Raw genomic sequence first — 15,341 nt, forward strand, 5'->3', positions numbered from 1 at the left:
GGTTAATATCCAAATATAAACAAAACAAGTGTACTGCAATTAGCTGGCCGAGATGGGGTAAAAGTTACTTATTACAAAAAAGAGGATCTCTAGTGCATCTCAGATGGGGAGTCGTTGGCAGATAGTATATCAGGAACTTCTTCAGTAGATACAGTGGTGTTCGCTGCAGCGATGTTCTCCAGGGTTGCAGTAGGGGGGTCTCTTCGGTAGCCGCTGTAGAGTTGGAGGTTACTTCGTGCACCTGGGAGTGGGGAAAGGTCTCTGGTGGCCGCCACTTCTTCTCTGGCATTCATAGGGGAGGATACCACTGGTGGTGGTAGGCCTTTTAGGCAGAAGCCGGCCTTCCTGTGTGAGTCGGGCAAGCTCCTCTTGGATCTTCTTGGTTACCCGTTTGTCAGCAAAAATCTTGAAGCGTTTGCGAAGGGCAGCCATATCGTCTTGTTGTTGCTGTAATAGGGCGGCGGCAGCATCTTTATGCTCTTGGTTAAGGGTATCCACGACAGCCTAGTGTTGTTGAGTTAGGGCAGCCAGATTGAGCTGATGTTGTTCGAGGAGCATTTCCTGCTGATGACTCAGGCGGTCGTTGATCGTATCCATGTATTTCTGGTGAGATGATTTCGCGGACTGGAGTTCGTCCTGGGCCTTGAGCTTAGCCAAGTTAGCAGCGGGTAGATCGGATTGGAGCCCTGCATAGGCAGCTTTTAGGCCAAAAGGGCCGTTGAGTTCTTTCTCCAAGGCGACCAACTTGGTCTTGGTGCTGAAAAGGCCGCGGATCATGAAGGAAATGTCCAAGCTCACCTAGAATCAGAAAGAGAGAGGTAAAAAAAAGAAAAAAAGAAAAAGAAAGAGAGAGTGAGTGAGTGTACCCGTTCCCAGTTGGTATACAAAGAGGTGCGGTGCTGATCAAAAGAACCCCCTTTGGCATAGGCGATTTCCTTGGGCAGATGAGCGTTGTAGAATAGGGAAGAGGCTACAGCCGCATTGTCCAAGGCGGAGTCAGCTGTTGACACTCGGTGGTTGCGCACATTGAAGATGGGGCAGAAGTCCTCTACAGGGGTCAATTTAGAGACCGGAGCTGCAGGTGGAATTGGTTCTTTGCCAGGCCAGTGTGCTTGGGGAGAAGAGACTGCGCGTTGAAGTGACGAGGTGATGGGGGCAGGTTTTCAGATGCGGAGGTCTATGAAGCGATAGGGACTGATTCTTCAGAAGCTAATGTCCGCTGCCTCTTGGATGGGGGCATTTCGACAGGAGCCCTCACTTCAGTTGGGGAAACCTCAGTCACATCTTCATCATCAGAGTCGCTATCAAACAATTTTTGTTTGCAAACATCCATGTCATCGGTTGGGGAGTTGGGAGAGGTGTACTGGTCATCCCAGTTAGAAATGGAGCTGTATGAAGGGATGTCTTCGGGAGTGGAGGGTGCGGGAGAATCACGAGATCTAAGGGAGTGAGAGGAGGGTCGAGGACGACGGTGGTGGGAGGAAGAGACGTGGGATCTTTTTCTGGTAGGTGGAGAGGCTCTGGGTTTCCGCTCCTTGGGAGGGGGAGGACGGTAAAAGGGAGCTGAGAAGTTGCAGAAAGTTTGTAGACTGGGGATTTGCAACAATGGGGTGGCTGTAGTGGGGTGGATGCCTAGGCAGTCGACTTGAGCAGGGCCGAGATCGCGGAGTCTTTGGAAAATGGGACAAGAGATGCTGGAGTAGAGTTGAGATTTAGAGTCCGACCGCCAACCTACAAAATAGAGAAGAACAACGAGTTAGAGCATAACGGTAACAATGCAATAAGAAAGAAGGGAAGAACAATGATACTCACCACGGGTGATGAAGGCGAGATGGTTAAGATTTAAATCTAAAGGAATGTCCGCGGACAGAAATTGTCCTGATACGTATAAAGGATAATGATGCCACACTTTGTCTGAGGATGTGATACGGAGCAAGAGTGATGGCTTCTGAGGGCGTACACAAAAAGATTGGTATCCCACACCGACGTCTTTGGTACTTTTCTTAATAAAATAGTGGGAGAAGATGTCGCGGTTAGTGATTTTAGGTTTGCCGGTTTTAGTGTATGCATTCGCGGCATACATAATCCTCCAAAAATTCCTTATGCCTTGACAGGGGGGAATGTTGAAATGATTGCACACCTCGACATCCAGGAGAATGAGGGGCAGCCGTAGACCGACGATAATTTGACCCACCGTGATTACAAGGTACCCTGGACGGCGGAGAACCAGGTGGGGGTAGTGTGTGATAGATGGCACGTGTTCTAAAGTTATGTTGGTTGGAATGCCATAAGTTGCCCTAATTGCGTCCAAATTAGGGCGGCGGCATCGCGAAGGTGGAGGTAGTAAAGGGACTTGGCGCCCGGAGGTGGAGGGGGCCGCCGTAGGGGCAATAGGAGGCAGAGATGCTACTCTATATGAGCGAGAAGTGGAAGAGTCGCCGGAGTTAGAGGGCGACATCAGAAAAGCAGAAGAGCAGACGCGAGATACGAACATAATCAACTATTTAGCTCGAATAAAAATAAATGAAGCCTAGAAAACGTACCGAATGAAGCAAAGAGAGTGGTTATGCCTGAGTAGAGGTCCGAAAAGAGCAAAGAACTTGCCGGAGACCGAGGAAACGCACGCAAACTGGAGGCTGATCGGAGAAAGGGAAATGGTAGAGCACTGGAAAGCAAAGGGAGAGGGGAAAACAAAATGAGGAAGAGTGAGAGGGAGAGGAGTTTAAATAGGGGAGGGGTAAAAGTGTAATTACTGGGATTTGTGGAACTCGAGGAGTCAGGCAGACAGTCTAGCCAGCGTGAGACACGTGGAAGCGCAAGGTACGAGGGGCGGCTGAAAATGTGCATGATGATTGCAGCCCACCTAACATGCAAACCAAGAAAAAAAAATGTGGGCGGTGGAAAAAGAATAACAATGAGAGTTCTCAACCCCGATCCATTAACAGGACCACGGAGTCGAGAAGGGGTATTTGTAGTGGCACAATGTGGGAAGATTGGACTAAGTCAGCGGTGCAGGGGAAAAATGCAACATAACTAAGGAAATGGAGGATTAGGGAATCAAGGCCGCGGAACCCTAGACCACAGACGTGGCATGCGTACGGTCGGAAGGAGAGCCATGGGATAACAGGACAGATGGGTGGTCCAGATGAGAAGAGGGAGGTATAAAAAGAAGAGAGTAGGGAGAAAAAAAGTGGAGGCCGCTAAAAGAAAAGAGGAAGGAGGAACAGTGGAGAGGGAGAGAAAAAAACAGATTGTGGAGTTGAGATATTTAGGGTTCATACAGACTACCAGATGACTCTATTCCCACCGGAGCTCAGCTACTGCCCAATACGCAGGTTCTTTTGCCACAAGAAGCAGCAAATGAACAAGTACAAGACGGCCAGTAGGGACTACCATATGACTCTATTCCCACAGGACTTCAGCTACTGCCCAATACACAACTTCTTTTGCCACAAGAAGCAGCAAGCGAACAAGTACAAGATGGCCAGCAGGGACTACCAAATGAATCTATTCCCACAGGAGCTCAGCTGCTACCCAACACTCAGCTTTGTTTGCCACAAGAAGCAGCAAGCGAACAAGTACAAGACCCTCAGGACCTTGTCCCACAACAACAAATTAATGAGGAGGACAACCTTAGCCTCAAACACTTGGTTGTGCAGTGAAACATGATGCTCTAACAACAAGCGAGAGATATGGCTTGCTGTCGGATAAGACATATGTTGCAACAGGGGCGGCCTGCCAAAGACTGGACTGATTCTTGGTAGAAAATAAGGCATGTAGCAAGCACTATAACAGGAAAGCAGCTACATTCAGCTACTAAAAAAGCTACCTTTAGTTTTGATTATTGGGTTTCTGTCAAGTCAGTTTTTGACTAATAGGCGATTAAAGACCATTTTATGCTGCTTTAAGGTTCTAGTGCATTATCACAAACTAGTAACTCATCCCCCCACCACCACCACCCACCCAATGTGTGTGTGTTGGGGAGTTCTATGCATGATTCTATCCATGACTGGCAGTGACAATAATGGTATTCCAGTGGTGGTGTATAGTGAAGTTATGCAGAATGCGTGATTTGCCCTGGGCATTCTTAGGAAGTGTTTTAGGTAAGGCAAATTGAAATACTCAAGCTGTTAACACTGAGGACTGGTAGGGGATGGTCTACAATAGTACAATGTATACAGATGGATCCAAATTTCCAAACAATCTGGTTGGTAATCCAATCAATTGACAAGTCTACCAGATAGGAAAAATGACGCAAAAAACAATAACAGCAAACCATGCTTCTCATGCTGGGGTGTGTTTTCAGATAGATACATTTATGGCAAGAGAACATAAGCATATGATGAAAATGATTGCCAAAATCTTGTCCATTTTTTTTTTATCATGTGCCTCTTTACAAATTCTTATGTTCTTTCTTCATGTCCTTTTTTACTAACAAACAATAATATCTTTATACAAGAAATTGACATCTATTAAGAAAAAAGACGTTTTTCTCTTTCTGTTATTAAGGGCACGACCCACGCTCTAAGTATGCCTGGATAAGGCGCGCGGCGCGCTCGTGCCTTTGGTGACCTCCAGTGATTTAAGTGCGACCCGCGCTCTATTTATGCCTGGACAAGGCGCAACTCGTGCTCCACTGTATTTCAGCAAGATACGACTGTTTTGAAAGTTTTTTCTGAAACAGTATAAATATAGGTTTTTTCTGTAAAAACCTAACTTAACCAAAACTAAGAAAGAGAGAGATTATAAGAGAGCAATTCTTTGTGAGTTGAGTGTTCATTCTTTGTGAGTGAATTAAGAGACTTGTAATCTGTTACTCCGGACATCTAGTAAAGCTTAGAACTCACAGTGTGGACGTAGGCAAATTACCAAACTACGATATATCTTGTCTTGTGGTTTGTTCTTCTTTTACATTAATTGTTTTACTTTAGATACTTGTTTATTTGATATTGAGAAGTGTTGGGATTACTTTGGAGGGTGTTGAAGTCTTGTCTAGCAAGAAGGATCGATCTTTGTGTATGATTGATCTATTTGTTGTGGGTAATGTTGTTTCCGTATTGTCCTATACACAACAATTGGTATCGGAGCAAGGTTAACAACCTAGGATTTTGAGTTTTGGTGAAGAACCATAGTGCTCAAAATTTGTGTAGACAAGGTGTTCGATTAAATTCCAAAGTAAAATTATTTTTTGGGTTATTGTGTGTAACTTGAAATATGGCTCCTAAAATGTCAAATGCTAAGTTTGAAGTAGAGAAGTTTAATGGAAAGAATAATTTTGGGATTTGGAGGATCCAAGTTAGGGACATCCTCATCCAACAAGATTTGCATAAGGCTTTAAAGGGGATTAACTCAAAGGCTGCGAGTATGAGTAATGATGATTGGGAAGAATTCGATCTTCAGGCTTGTTCATCAATCCAGTTGTGTCTTGCTAATGAGGTCATGTATAGTGTGATGGGAGAAAATACCGCTGCCGGTATTTGGCTCAAACTAGAGTCTATGTATATGACCAAGAGCATGACGAACAAGATGTACCTTAAGAAGTGTCTTTATCGGTACATGATGGTTGATGGTTCAACGATGCAAGAGCACGTTAGTGAGTTCCATTAACGTCTAGCAGATTATTTGAATGTTGGCATGAAGATGGATGATGAGGATCAATCGGCATATTTAATATTCTCTTTGCCAGAAAGCTAAGAGCATCTAATGACTACATTTATGAACAGAGAAGACGTTGATCTTGACGAAATTCAGAGTGCACTTCTTTCTTATAAGTTGATGAAGAAGACATGTGTAGAGAATAACATTGATGTAGGTCAGGGGCTAGTGGCAAGAGGAAGGTCGCATGAAAAAGCGTCTACAAGCAATGAGAAGTTTAGGTCCAAGTCAAAGAAGCCTTTGACACATGTGAAGTGGTATAATTGCGATGAAAATGAACATTACACAAGTAATTGTCCTCACCCGAAGAAAGAGAACAAGAGAGATGGTAAGAAGAAAGGTAAGGCAAAAATTGAGGCAAGTTATGCTTCAGGCTCTGAAGGGGACGAGTTGAGTCTCTGTGTGTCCACACAAGACTATATGGCCGAAAGGTAGATTCTTGATTATGGATGTTCCTACCATATGTGCTTGAATAGAAAGTGGTTTACTTCTTATAAGAGCATTGATGGTGGTTCCGTTTTGATTGGTAATGATGTTGCTTGTAAGATGATAGGAATTGGAACTATATGGATCAAGATGCATGATGGTGTAGTGAGGACTTTAACTGATGTGAGGCATGTTCCTGAGCTAAAGAAAAACCTTATTTCTCTTGGTACCTTGGATTCCAAAGGCTTCAAGTTTGTGGGCGAAGGTGGAGTCCTAAAGATTGTCAGTGGCTCTTTAACTATTATGAAGGGTCAAAGACATAGAACTTTGTATACTTTGATGGGTAGTACGGTGATAGGCGATATAGCAATGGTTACATGTAGTGATGATTCTGAGTGCACTAAGATGTGGCATATGCGACTAGGGCATATGAGTGAAAAGGGTTTGTCTGAGTTGTGCAAGCGAGGGTTCATGAAAGACTTAAAGAAGCCAAGTATGGGCTGGGTTCTGTGAGCATTGCGTCTATGGGAAGCAGTGCAGAGTCAAGTTCAAGTCAAGCAAGCACACAACAATAGGCATCCCTGACTATGTGCATACGGATGTTTGGAGACCCTTTAGAGTGGCTTCAAAGGGAGGTAACCACTATTATGTCTCATTCATTGATGATCATACCCGCTATGTGTGGGTGTATATGATGAAAATGAAAGATAAAGTGTTTGAGACATTTAAGAAGTGGAAGGCAAGGGATGAGAATCGTACAGATAGAAAGGTAAAAACATTACGGTCTGACAATGGTACTGAGTATACTTATGGGCCTTTCCAAGAGTTTTGTGCACAACAGGGAATTGCCAGACACTGGACAGTCATGGGCACGCCTCAGCAGAATGGAATGGCAAAGAGGATGAATAGAACCTTGCTTGAAAGAGCGAGATGTTTGTTGTCTAATGCCAGTCTAGGTAAAGAATATTGGGCAAATGCAGTGTCCATAGCGTGTTACCTGTATAATAGGTCACCAGTTTATAGATTGCAAGACACCTTATAAGGTGTGGTCAGGTAACCCAGCTAATTATAGTATTTTGTGAGTGTTTGGATTGATTGCTTACTACCATGTGAGGGAGAACAAGCTAGATCCTAGAGCTAAGAAAGCCATATTCTTAGGCTTTACAAATGGGGTAAAGGGATACAGATTGTGGTGTCAAGAAGACCACAAGTTCCTGGTCAGCAGAGGTGTTACCTTTGATGAGACTTCCGTGTTATCTTTCAGTAAGCCAGAAAGAGCTGGGCAGAATAGTGAGTCTATAGAAGTTCAAGCCACTGAGCTTGAGTTGTCTGATGCAACAGATGACTGGTTGGCTCATGATGAGGTACCAAATCATGGAACCACACAGCAACAGGAAGAAGAGCAAGATCGAGCATCTGTAACTTGTATTGGCTGACCCTAGGCCAAAGAGACAAGTTAAAGAAATGCACAAGTATGAGCATGAGAAGCCGGTGAAACACTATGGTCAGGTGAATTTAGTGGCATATGCACTGAATATCGAAGATGATGAGCCAGATAGCTTCAAGGAAGCTGTTAGAGATGCTCATTACAGAGATTGGTTGGTTGCTATGTAAGAAGAGATGGAGTCTCTTGATAAAAATTACACATGGGACCTAGTTTTATTACCAAAGGGCAAAAAGACTATTGGTAGTAAATGGGTGTTCAGAAAGAAAGAGGTCCTTCCTGAGTTCGACAGTACTGGGTACAAGGCAAGAGTGGTAGCAAAGAGTTTCTCACAGAAGGAAGGAGTCGACTACAATGAGGTATTTTCCCCGGTGCTCAAACATACTTCCATTCGTGTGTTATTGAGTTTAGTTGCTCACTTTGACTTGGAGTTAGAGCAACTTGATGTGAAAACTACTTTCTTGCATGGGGACTTAGAGGAAGAGATCTATATGAGACAACCTGAAGGGTTTGTTGTTGCTGAGAAAGAAGATCATGTATGCAAATTGAATCGGTCACTGTATGGGTTAAAACAATCACCCAAGCAATGGTATAAGTGCTTTGACACATTCATGATGTAACATGAATACACCCAAAGTAAGTATGACTGTTGTGTTTACTTTCGTAGGCTTCGTGGTAATGACTTTATCTATCTCCTACTTTATGTGGATGACATGCTTATTATTGCTTCCAAAACCATGGTGGAGATAGACAAGTTGAAATCTCAACTTAGCTCTGAGTTTGAGATGAAAGACTTAGGTGGAGCCAAGAAGATACTGGGCATGGAGATTGATAGAGATAGGAAGGAGTGACGGATAGTTGTATCTCAGAAAAAATACCTTCAGAAAGTAATTTCTTGATTTGGTATGGAGAATGCAAAGTCGGTTTCTACACCTTTAGCTGGGCATTTTAGGCTTTCAGCTAAGTTCTCTCCTAGTTCGGTGGAGGAACAAAAGTATATGGCTCATGTTCCTTATGTAAGTGTCGTGGGAAGTTTGATGTATGCTATGGTGTGCACACGCCCAGACATTTCACATGCAGTTAGTGTTGTAAGCAGCTATATGGCAAATCCTGGGAAATAACATTGGGAGACAGTGAAATGGGTACTAAGGTACTTAAAGAGTACCTTGGATGTGGGATTAGTTTATGGTGGAAGCACTTGTTATGTCAGTGGATATGTGGATTCAGATTATGCAGGTGATCTAGATAGACGACGATTGACTACTAGTTATGTGTTTATGATGCATGGTGCACCGGTTAGTTGGAGGTCTATGCTACATGCTACAGTTGCTCTATCTACTACTGAGGCAGAGGCAGTGAAAGAGGCACTAAGGCTTCGAGGTCTTCTGGATGATATGGGTATTGAGCAGAACAGTGTTGCTTTGTATTGTTGTATTGTGATAGTCAGAGTGCTATTCATTTGGCGAAGAACTATGTTTATCATGCTCGGACCAAGCATATTGATGTCTGTTATCACTTTATACGGGATGTCGTTGAGGATGATGGTGTAGCAGTTGAGAAAGTGGACACCCATGACCCATGACAATCCTACTGATATGTTGACAAAGGTTGTCATAGGAGTTAAGTTCCAACACTATTTGGACTTGCTCCAAATCCTATATGCTTAAATGTGCCCTTTGTGGGCATGGCCCTTCGGGGCGGTTGACTGCGAGTTCTGGATGGATGTGTTCTTGCTGGAAGTGTTCGGCTCGGTTTTATGTGTTAAAACCTCACCGAGATGGAGAATGTAAAGAAAAAAGACGTTTTTCTCTTTTTAGTGTTAAGGGCGCGACCCGCGCTCTAAGTATGCCTAGACAAGGCGCGCGGCGCGCTCGTGCCTTTGGCGACCTCCAGTGATTTAAGCGCGACCCATGCTCTATTTATACCTGGACAAGGTGCGACCCGCGCTCTACCGTATTTCAGCAAGATACGACTGTTTTAGAATTTTTTTCTGAAACAGTATAAATATAGGTTTTTTCTATAAAAACCTAACTTAACCAAAACCAAAAAAGAGAGAGATTATAAGAAAGCAATTCTTTGTGAGTTGAGTGTTCATTCTTTGTGAGTGAATTGAAAGACTTGTAATTTATTACTCCGGACATCTAGTAAAACTTGAAACTCGTAGTATGGACGTAGGCAAATTGCCGAACCACGATATATCTCGTCTTGTGGTTTGTTATTTTTTTACATTAATTGTTTTACTTTAGATATTTGTTTATTTGATATTGAGAAGTGTTGAGATTACTTTGGAGGGTATTGAAGTCTTGTCTAATAAGAAAGATCGATCTTTATATAAGATTGATCTATTTGTTGTGAGTAACGTTATTTCCGCATTGTCTTACACACAACAACATCGATAATAGGAACCGCTAATAGGGAAACACATAACAAAGCTAGAGAAAGAGAGGTGACCTGTTGCTCTGGGGTCATGAAGTGTTGTAAGACCCAGGTCTATTCTGGTGTTCGCTTCCAATCGAAGAATCTTTTGGAGAAGATTCAGAACTGTACACATCAGCACCTTGTTCTCTATCTGGTGATACTCACACTTTATTTTCTTCTTGTTCAGTCTCAATGCAACAGCTCTGATCCGAAACTTAATTCCTCATTGCTATTCAAACTTTTGAACTTACTACATTATCACTACCATAAGATTTGCTGCAAAGAAAAACAAACAACTCAAGTGAGAAAGTTTGTCCGCTTTTGGTGCAGAGACTTGTGACTGGAGCGCTAGTATTCTTCACTAATAATCCAACCAATTAAGTTGTTCTGTAATTCAAATTAGCATTCTTGAGTACAACTTTGGAATACAAAGCACAAAATGTGATGCACTGATGCATTTCGCATCTTGAGTGGGTCACATCAACAATTTAATATACACTGTAGAAGATTGTAACTTTTGTAAATGATAGGCATAGCCATATAGGACTAATTTAACGGAAAATGCCTAAAAGAAAAGGCACATCACTACAAGTATACAACATTTCGTTATGCAATATAAACTTCACAGCAACATTTCGTTATGATATAGTAATGCTGCTTTTAATAATTTAGACAGATACCCATGTTGTTTTCCATGTCCTCTAATAGTCTACTTTTGCTGTATAATGCATAATGCAAATTTTATGTACATTCACACGAGCACATAATAAACACCCCATTATCAAACACTCTATTCATTTCATATTTCGTAATATTTTCCCCAAACAAAGAAGCAGCAATAGCTAGTAGCAGTTTCTATCATAATTCATAAATGAAATAAAAAGGGCAGTTGAAACTTGAAACTTGAAACTTGAAAAAAACAGCAAAATTAAGGAATAATAGCTTATCACATTTTTTTTTAAATAGAATTTGGGGTTACAGTCCCCACTGTTTCATTAAAATCTCACATATACTTGTCAGGTTATCACATTTTTTCCTTTGCCTCTTGGTTAATTATACTTTGATATTTTGTTATTTTATTTGAAATTTATGAACCCCACATCAAGTCCCCTTATCACCTCTCTTTGAAGGGTGGGTCCTTGATCTCCTTATTTATAGCTAGCAACTGTACTGCCATACTCATTCAAATGCACCGTCGCTTGCCTCACCTATAGTGCACCTTAAGCACACAATCATTTTAGTTTCTATTCATAGTATATTTTCATCTCCATTTTCATGGCACTTCTTCTGTCTCTTTTCTGCTCTTCATTATCCCTTCAAGCACTGCTCAACCTTCACCTGGTTACTCTCCAACTTCTAAATTTAGGACTGTAAACTTTTATCATGGATTTAGAAATCTATGGGGTCCTCAGCATCAGACAGTTGAACAAAATGCTTTAACAATTTGGCTTGATAGGAACACAGGTCTCTCTCAAGTACTCTAAATATGCTTTATGTTAAAAGTGTCAAGTGTGTAGTCTACATATGCATCATTTAGAAGTGTGTTTGCACATGTTCTCATTTTCTTGCTTGATTTGCATAACAGGAAGTGGTTTCAAATCCAAAGTCCCGTTTAGATCGGGTTACTTTGGATCTTCAATCAAGCTTCAACCTGGTTATACTGCAGGAGTTATAACAGCCTTCTATGTGAGAATTGGACTAGTTACTTAATTGAGATATTTTTTGCTGCTTTAGTCCCTCCCTGCTCTGTTTGTCTATGATCTATACGATATTTAATAATGCTAATTAAATAATGAATTTTTAACGTTGTGAATTCTTAATATTAATGTCGTTAATTGGAATTGGCAGCTATCAAACAATGAAGCGCATCCTGGGTACCACGATGAAGTAGACATTGAATTCCTTGGGATACGCCAGGGAAGCCATATATATTACAGACTAATGTATATATAAGAGGGAGTGGGGATGGAAAAATTATTGGTTAATAAATGAAGTTTCATCTGTGGTTTGATCCAACTGCAAATTTTCACAACTATGCTATACTTTGGAGTCCAAAGGAGATCATGTAAGTGAAGTTTCCCATTCGCGTACAGATCAACTCAGAAAGAACCCAAGTGGCAGTGTGTCCATTGTCTTAAATTGGTGCACATTTTACACTTATCTCACGTTGTTTGGCTATAAAAGACACCAAGTAGATAACATACTTGACCTGAAATCAGCCCAACTGGTTTTCTATATAGATCAAGTTAGTAGGAAAAAAACTCTTTGTATGAGGGAACAAAATAACGGACGATCATAAATAATAATTGAAAGCTACCCGAATCTACCATACTAGCTAGTACGGTATTTCAAAAATCTCACTGCATATTCCTGAACTGCTAGTCGGTGACAGTTTACAGTATTTTGTTCCTCCATGTGTCTGCTCGCCTCCTGCTGAGACCACCACAAAGTTAAGGAAGACAAGACGTTTTGATGCAATATTTAATTAAACAATTAAACATAGACATGTGTTACTAATTACTCACACCATGATTTTTAGCAATTAACTACCACATAGAACATAAACATGCAAGTAATAAGTAAATGTATCCCACCCAGTGTTTAATTCCAGGCTTTCAATCTATCTATAAAGCTACTCATCTTGGTTAGTAAGTTTCACGCATTGATTTACACATCAAGTAGAAATTTGAGCTTAAAAGAAAATGTGCGAAATTGGGAAGAATTCAAAATTAGTGTGAGGGAGTAATATACACCACTTCCATTAAATATTAAGCACGTGCCCAACACAGTAGAGTTAACAATCAACCTCATATTCTCGTCCTCATAGCTCGCTTCATAGTGACTCAAATCAGGCAAACAACATATTCAACTTGCGCCCAAAGCGACCACACCACCAACCGATCTCATCCATTCGACCTGCGAGCTCGCTTCAAAGTGACTTGAGTCGAATGGATGATCTCGACTAGAAACGACCTGCATAGCACCCACTCCTCTCATCCCGCAATGGCTTGTAACACATGTCTTTATTACAAACATCAAGACCGGATCTTCAGGCATGCTTCATGATAAATGACCATAACTCGCCATCAAGGTTGGATCTGACCTGACGCGGGAATGTGAGAGGTGTGGACACCTTGCATATATAAAGAGGATGAGGAACTATGTCTGACCTGATTCAAGTCTCCCCCCAGCAGAGGGAACTTGATACGTAGGCAGTTTGCTTATAACGAACTTCGGTCAATTCAATCCCACAAACACCACTCTCTCCGATTATTGCCTACATTTGTAAGGTTAACCAAATAGAACATTTATATTGGCACCGTCTGTGGATTGAATTACTTGAAAATTCATCTACTCAAAATTTTCATTTCTTCCAACCATTTTCATATAATCGCCAATTTTCAAGCCCACGAAGCATGGAAAGCCTCCAGGATCAAATGAAGAACTTGGCCGCCCAGATGGGAACCATGAACGACAGCATCACCTTCTTACAACAGGAAAACGCCGCACTCAAAAGTCAGGTGGTAGCCCAGAACCCCAACAGAGTCACCGCTGAGGACGGTATTAACGAAGTGAACCAGCAGATTAACGAGTTGTCCCAGCAAATTGACCAGAGTACTATGAAGAAGGACGCCACTCAGATAGTCTAGAAGATGTTGAAAACTTATCGAGCATCCTCATTCACACCGGAGGTAATCAGTAAACCCTTCCCGCACGATTTCATTCAGCCACGCTTTGCGATGATGGCAGTATGTGTCCCGGTCAACACGTAGCTCGCTACATCCAGAGTCTCGCACTCTACAATGCGCAAAAGTTCGACTACTTGCAATGCCGCTTGTTTCCTGCAAGTCTGAAAGAAGGAGCCCTCGACTGGTTCTACTCACTAGAGCCAAACTCCATCGATAACTTTGAGAAGCTAACCGACCAGTTTGCTAATCATTACGTCCACAACAGATGTAAGAAAAACGACATTGACTCACTCTTCATGCTGTCTCAGAAGAAAGACAAGTCAATTTGCTCCTTCTTAGGGCGATTCAAGACAGACTTGCTATCTATAGAAAGCGACCTCCAAGAGTCCTTTGCAATCTTGGCATTCACCAAGGCAATCCGGAAAAACACCTGGCTATACAGGTCGCTCATGAAGGAGTGTCCTGAAAAACTGGAAGACTTGTACACTCGCGTGTACAAATATATAAAGCTATAGGAAGCTTTAGATCACGACGGTCAACAAGAGGAAGTTGCAGCAAACTCAGACGCTGCCCCGTCCTCAAACAAACGATCCAGACCACAAGGACAGAAGTCTGGTACCAGGACGCACACGAAGCGCGAGTTCGCTGTGTTCACAAGATCTCCAAGCTACATACTGGAGAAAATAAAAACAGCGGCCTATTACCGACCTGAGATAAAACGGCCAGAAGACACACCAGGAAAGCCGTACTGCTCTTTCCATAAAGCAAAGTGCCATGAGACTAACGAGTGTCAAGGGCCCAAGCACTACCTACAAGACCTCGTCGAAGCAAGGCATATCAAACATTACACTGATATCACCGATGGTGACCTGCGCCACAAACTCATAGCTAGTAGAGAACGAAGCTGAACTCCACCCCACAACAACAAAGCTCTCTCTCATGCTAGAGGATGCTCCAATGAGCGATCTCGTCATGAGCGACACCAGCACTCCTCTGACAGAGATAACAACAGAACCATCAACATGATTACTTTCCAGGACGACTCTGTCACATCCTCCAAGGAGAAAAGGAGACGGGTATGCGCCCTCCAAGAAGTATACCAGTTCTCCTCACAAACGGCTCCTGCCTCACACGCAACTCCCCGCAACTCTGGAGACATCACTTTCACTGAAGCCGACCTCAACAAGGAGTGTTTCCCAAACAATGATGCCTTGGTGGTCTACGTCAAAATCAGCGACTGGACTGTCAAGCGCATCCTGATCGACCTAGGCAGTTCGTGCAACATCCTATTCTACCACACCTTTAAAGAGATGAACATGCCTAGGTCAGTCATGATCGATCTAATAGCCCCCCTCTATGGCTTTAACTGATCACGAGCCGACCCAATAGGAGACATCATTCTACCTATCTCAGTTGGGTCGCATGAAGAAAAGGTCAACATCAACACGCGCTTCAGCGTTCTGGATGTCAACTGGTCCTATACTGCTATTTTAGGAGGCCGTTGGATCCACAAGATGCAAGCAGTTTCATCAATACTCCATCAGGTTTTATGCTTCCCTGGCCCCAGAGGCATGATGGAGCTCATAAGCAACCAGCTCGATGCCCACAATTGCAACCAAATCCTTTCAGTCAACAAGCCTGTTAGGGGTTCACTCAAAAACAAGGGAGAGATCGCCAAAACCAAACTCGCATAAGACTTCATATTTGAG

General features: G+C 42.5%; 1 pseudogene across 1 annotated transcript; it reads left to right on the forward strand.

Moving 5' to 3' along the window:
* The first annotated feature begins 1,032 nt into the window (after positions 1 to 1,032).
* LOC147487458 (xyloglucan endotransglucosylase/hydrolase protein 31-like) lies at positions 1,033 to 12,259 on the forward strand (annotated as a pseudogene). The gene is made up of 6 exons (XR_015202793.1): positions 1,033 to 1,106; positions 1,160 to 1,390; positions 7,346 to 7,445; positions 11,185 to 11,407; positions 11,529 to 11,629; positions 11,792 to 12,259. The product of XR_015202793.1 is annotated as a xyloglucan endotransglucosylase/hydrolase protein 31-like (transcript).
* Positions 12,260 to 15,341: the final 3,082 nt, after the last annotated feature.

Source organism: Coptis chinensis, chromosome 7 (assembly GCF_015680905.1).
Source record: "Coptis chinensis isolate HL-2020 chromosome 7, ASM1568090v1, whole genome shotgun sequence".
Taxonomy (NCBI): domain Eukaryota; kingdom Viridiplantae; phylum Streptophyta; class Magnoliopsida; order Ranunculales; family Ranunculaceae; genus Coptis; species Coptis chinensis.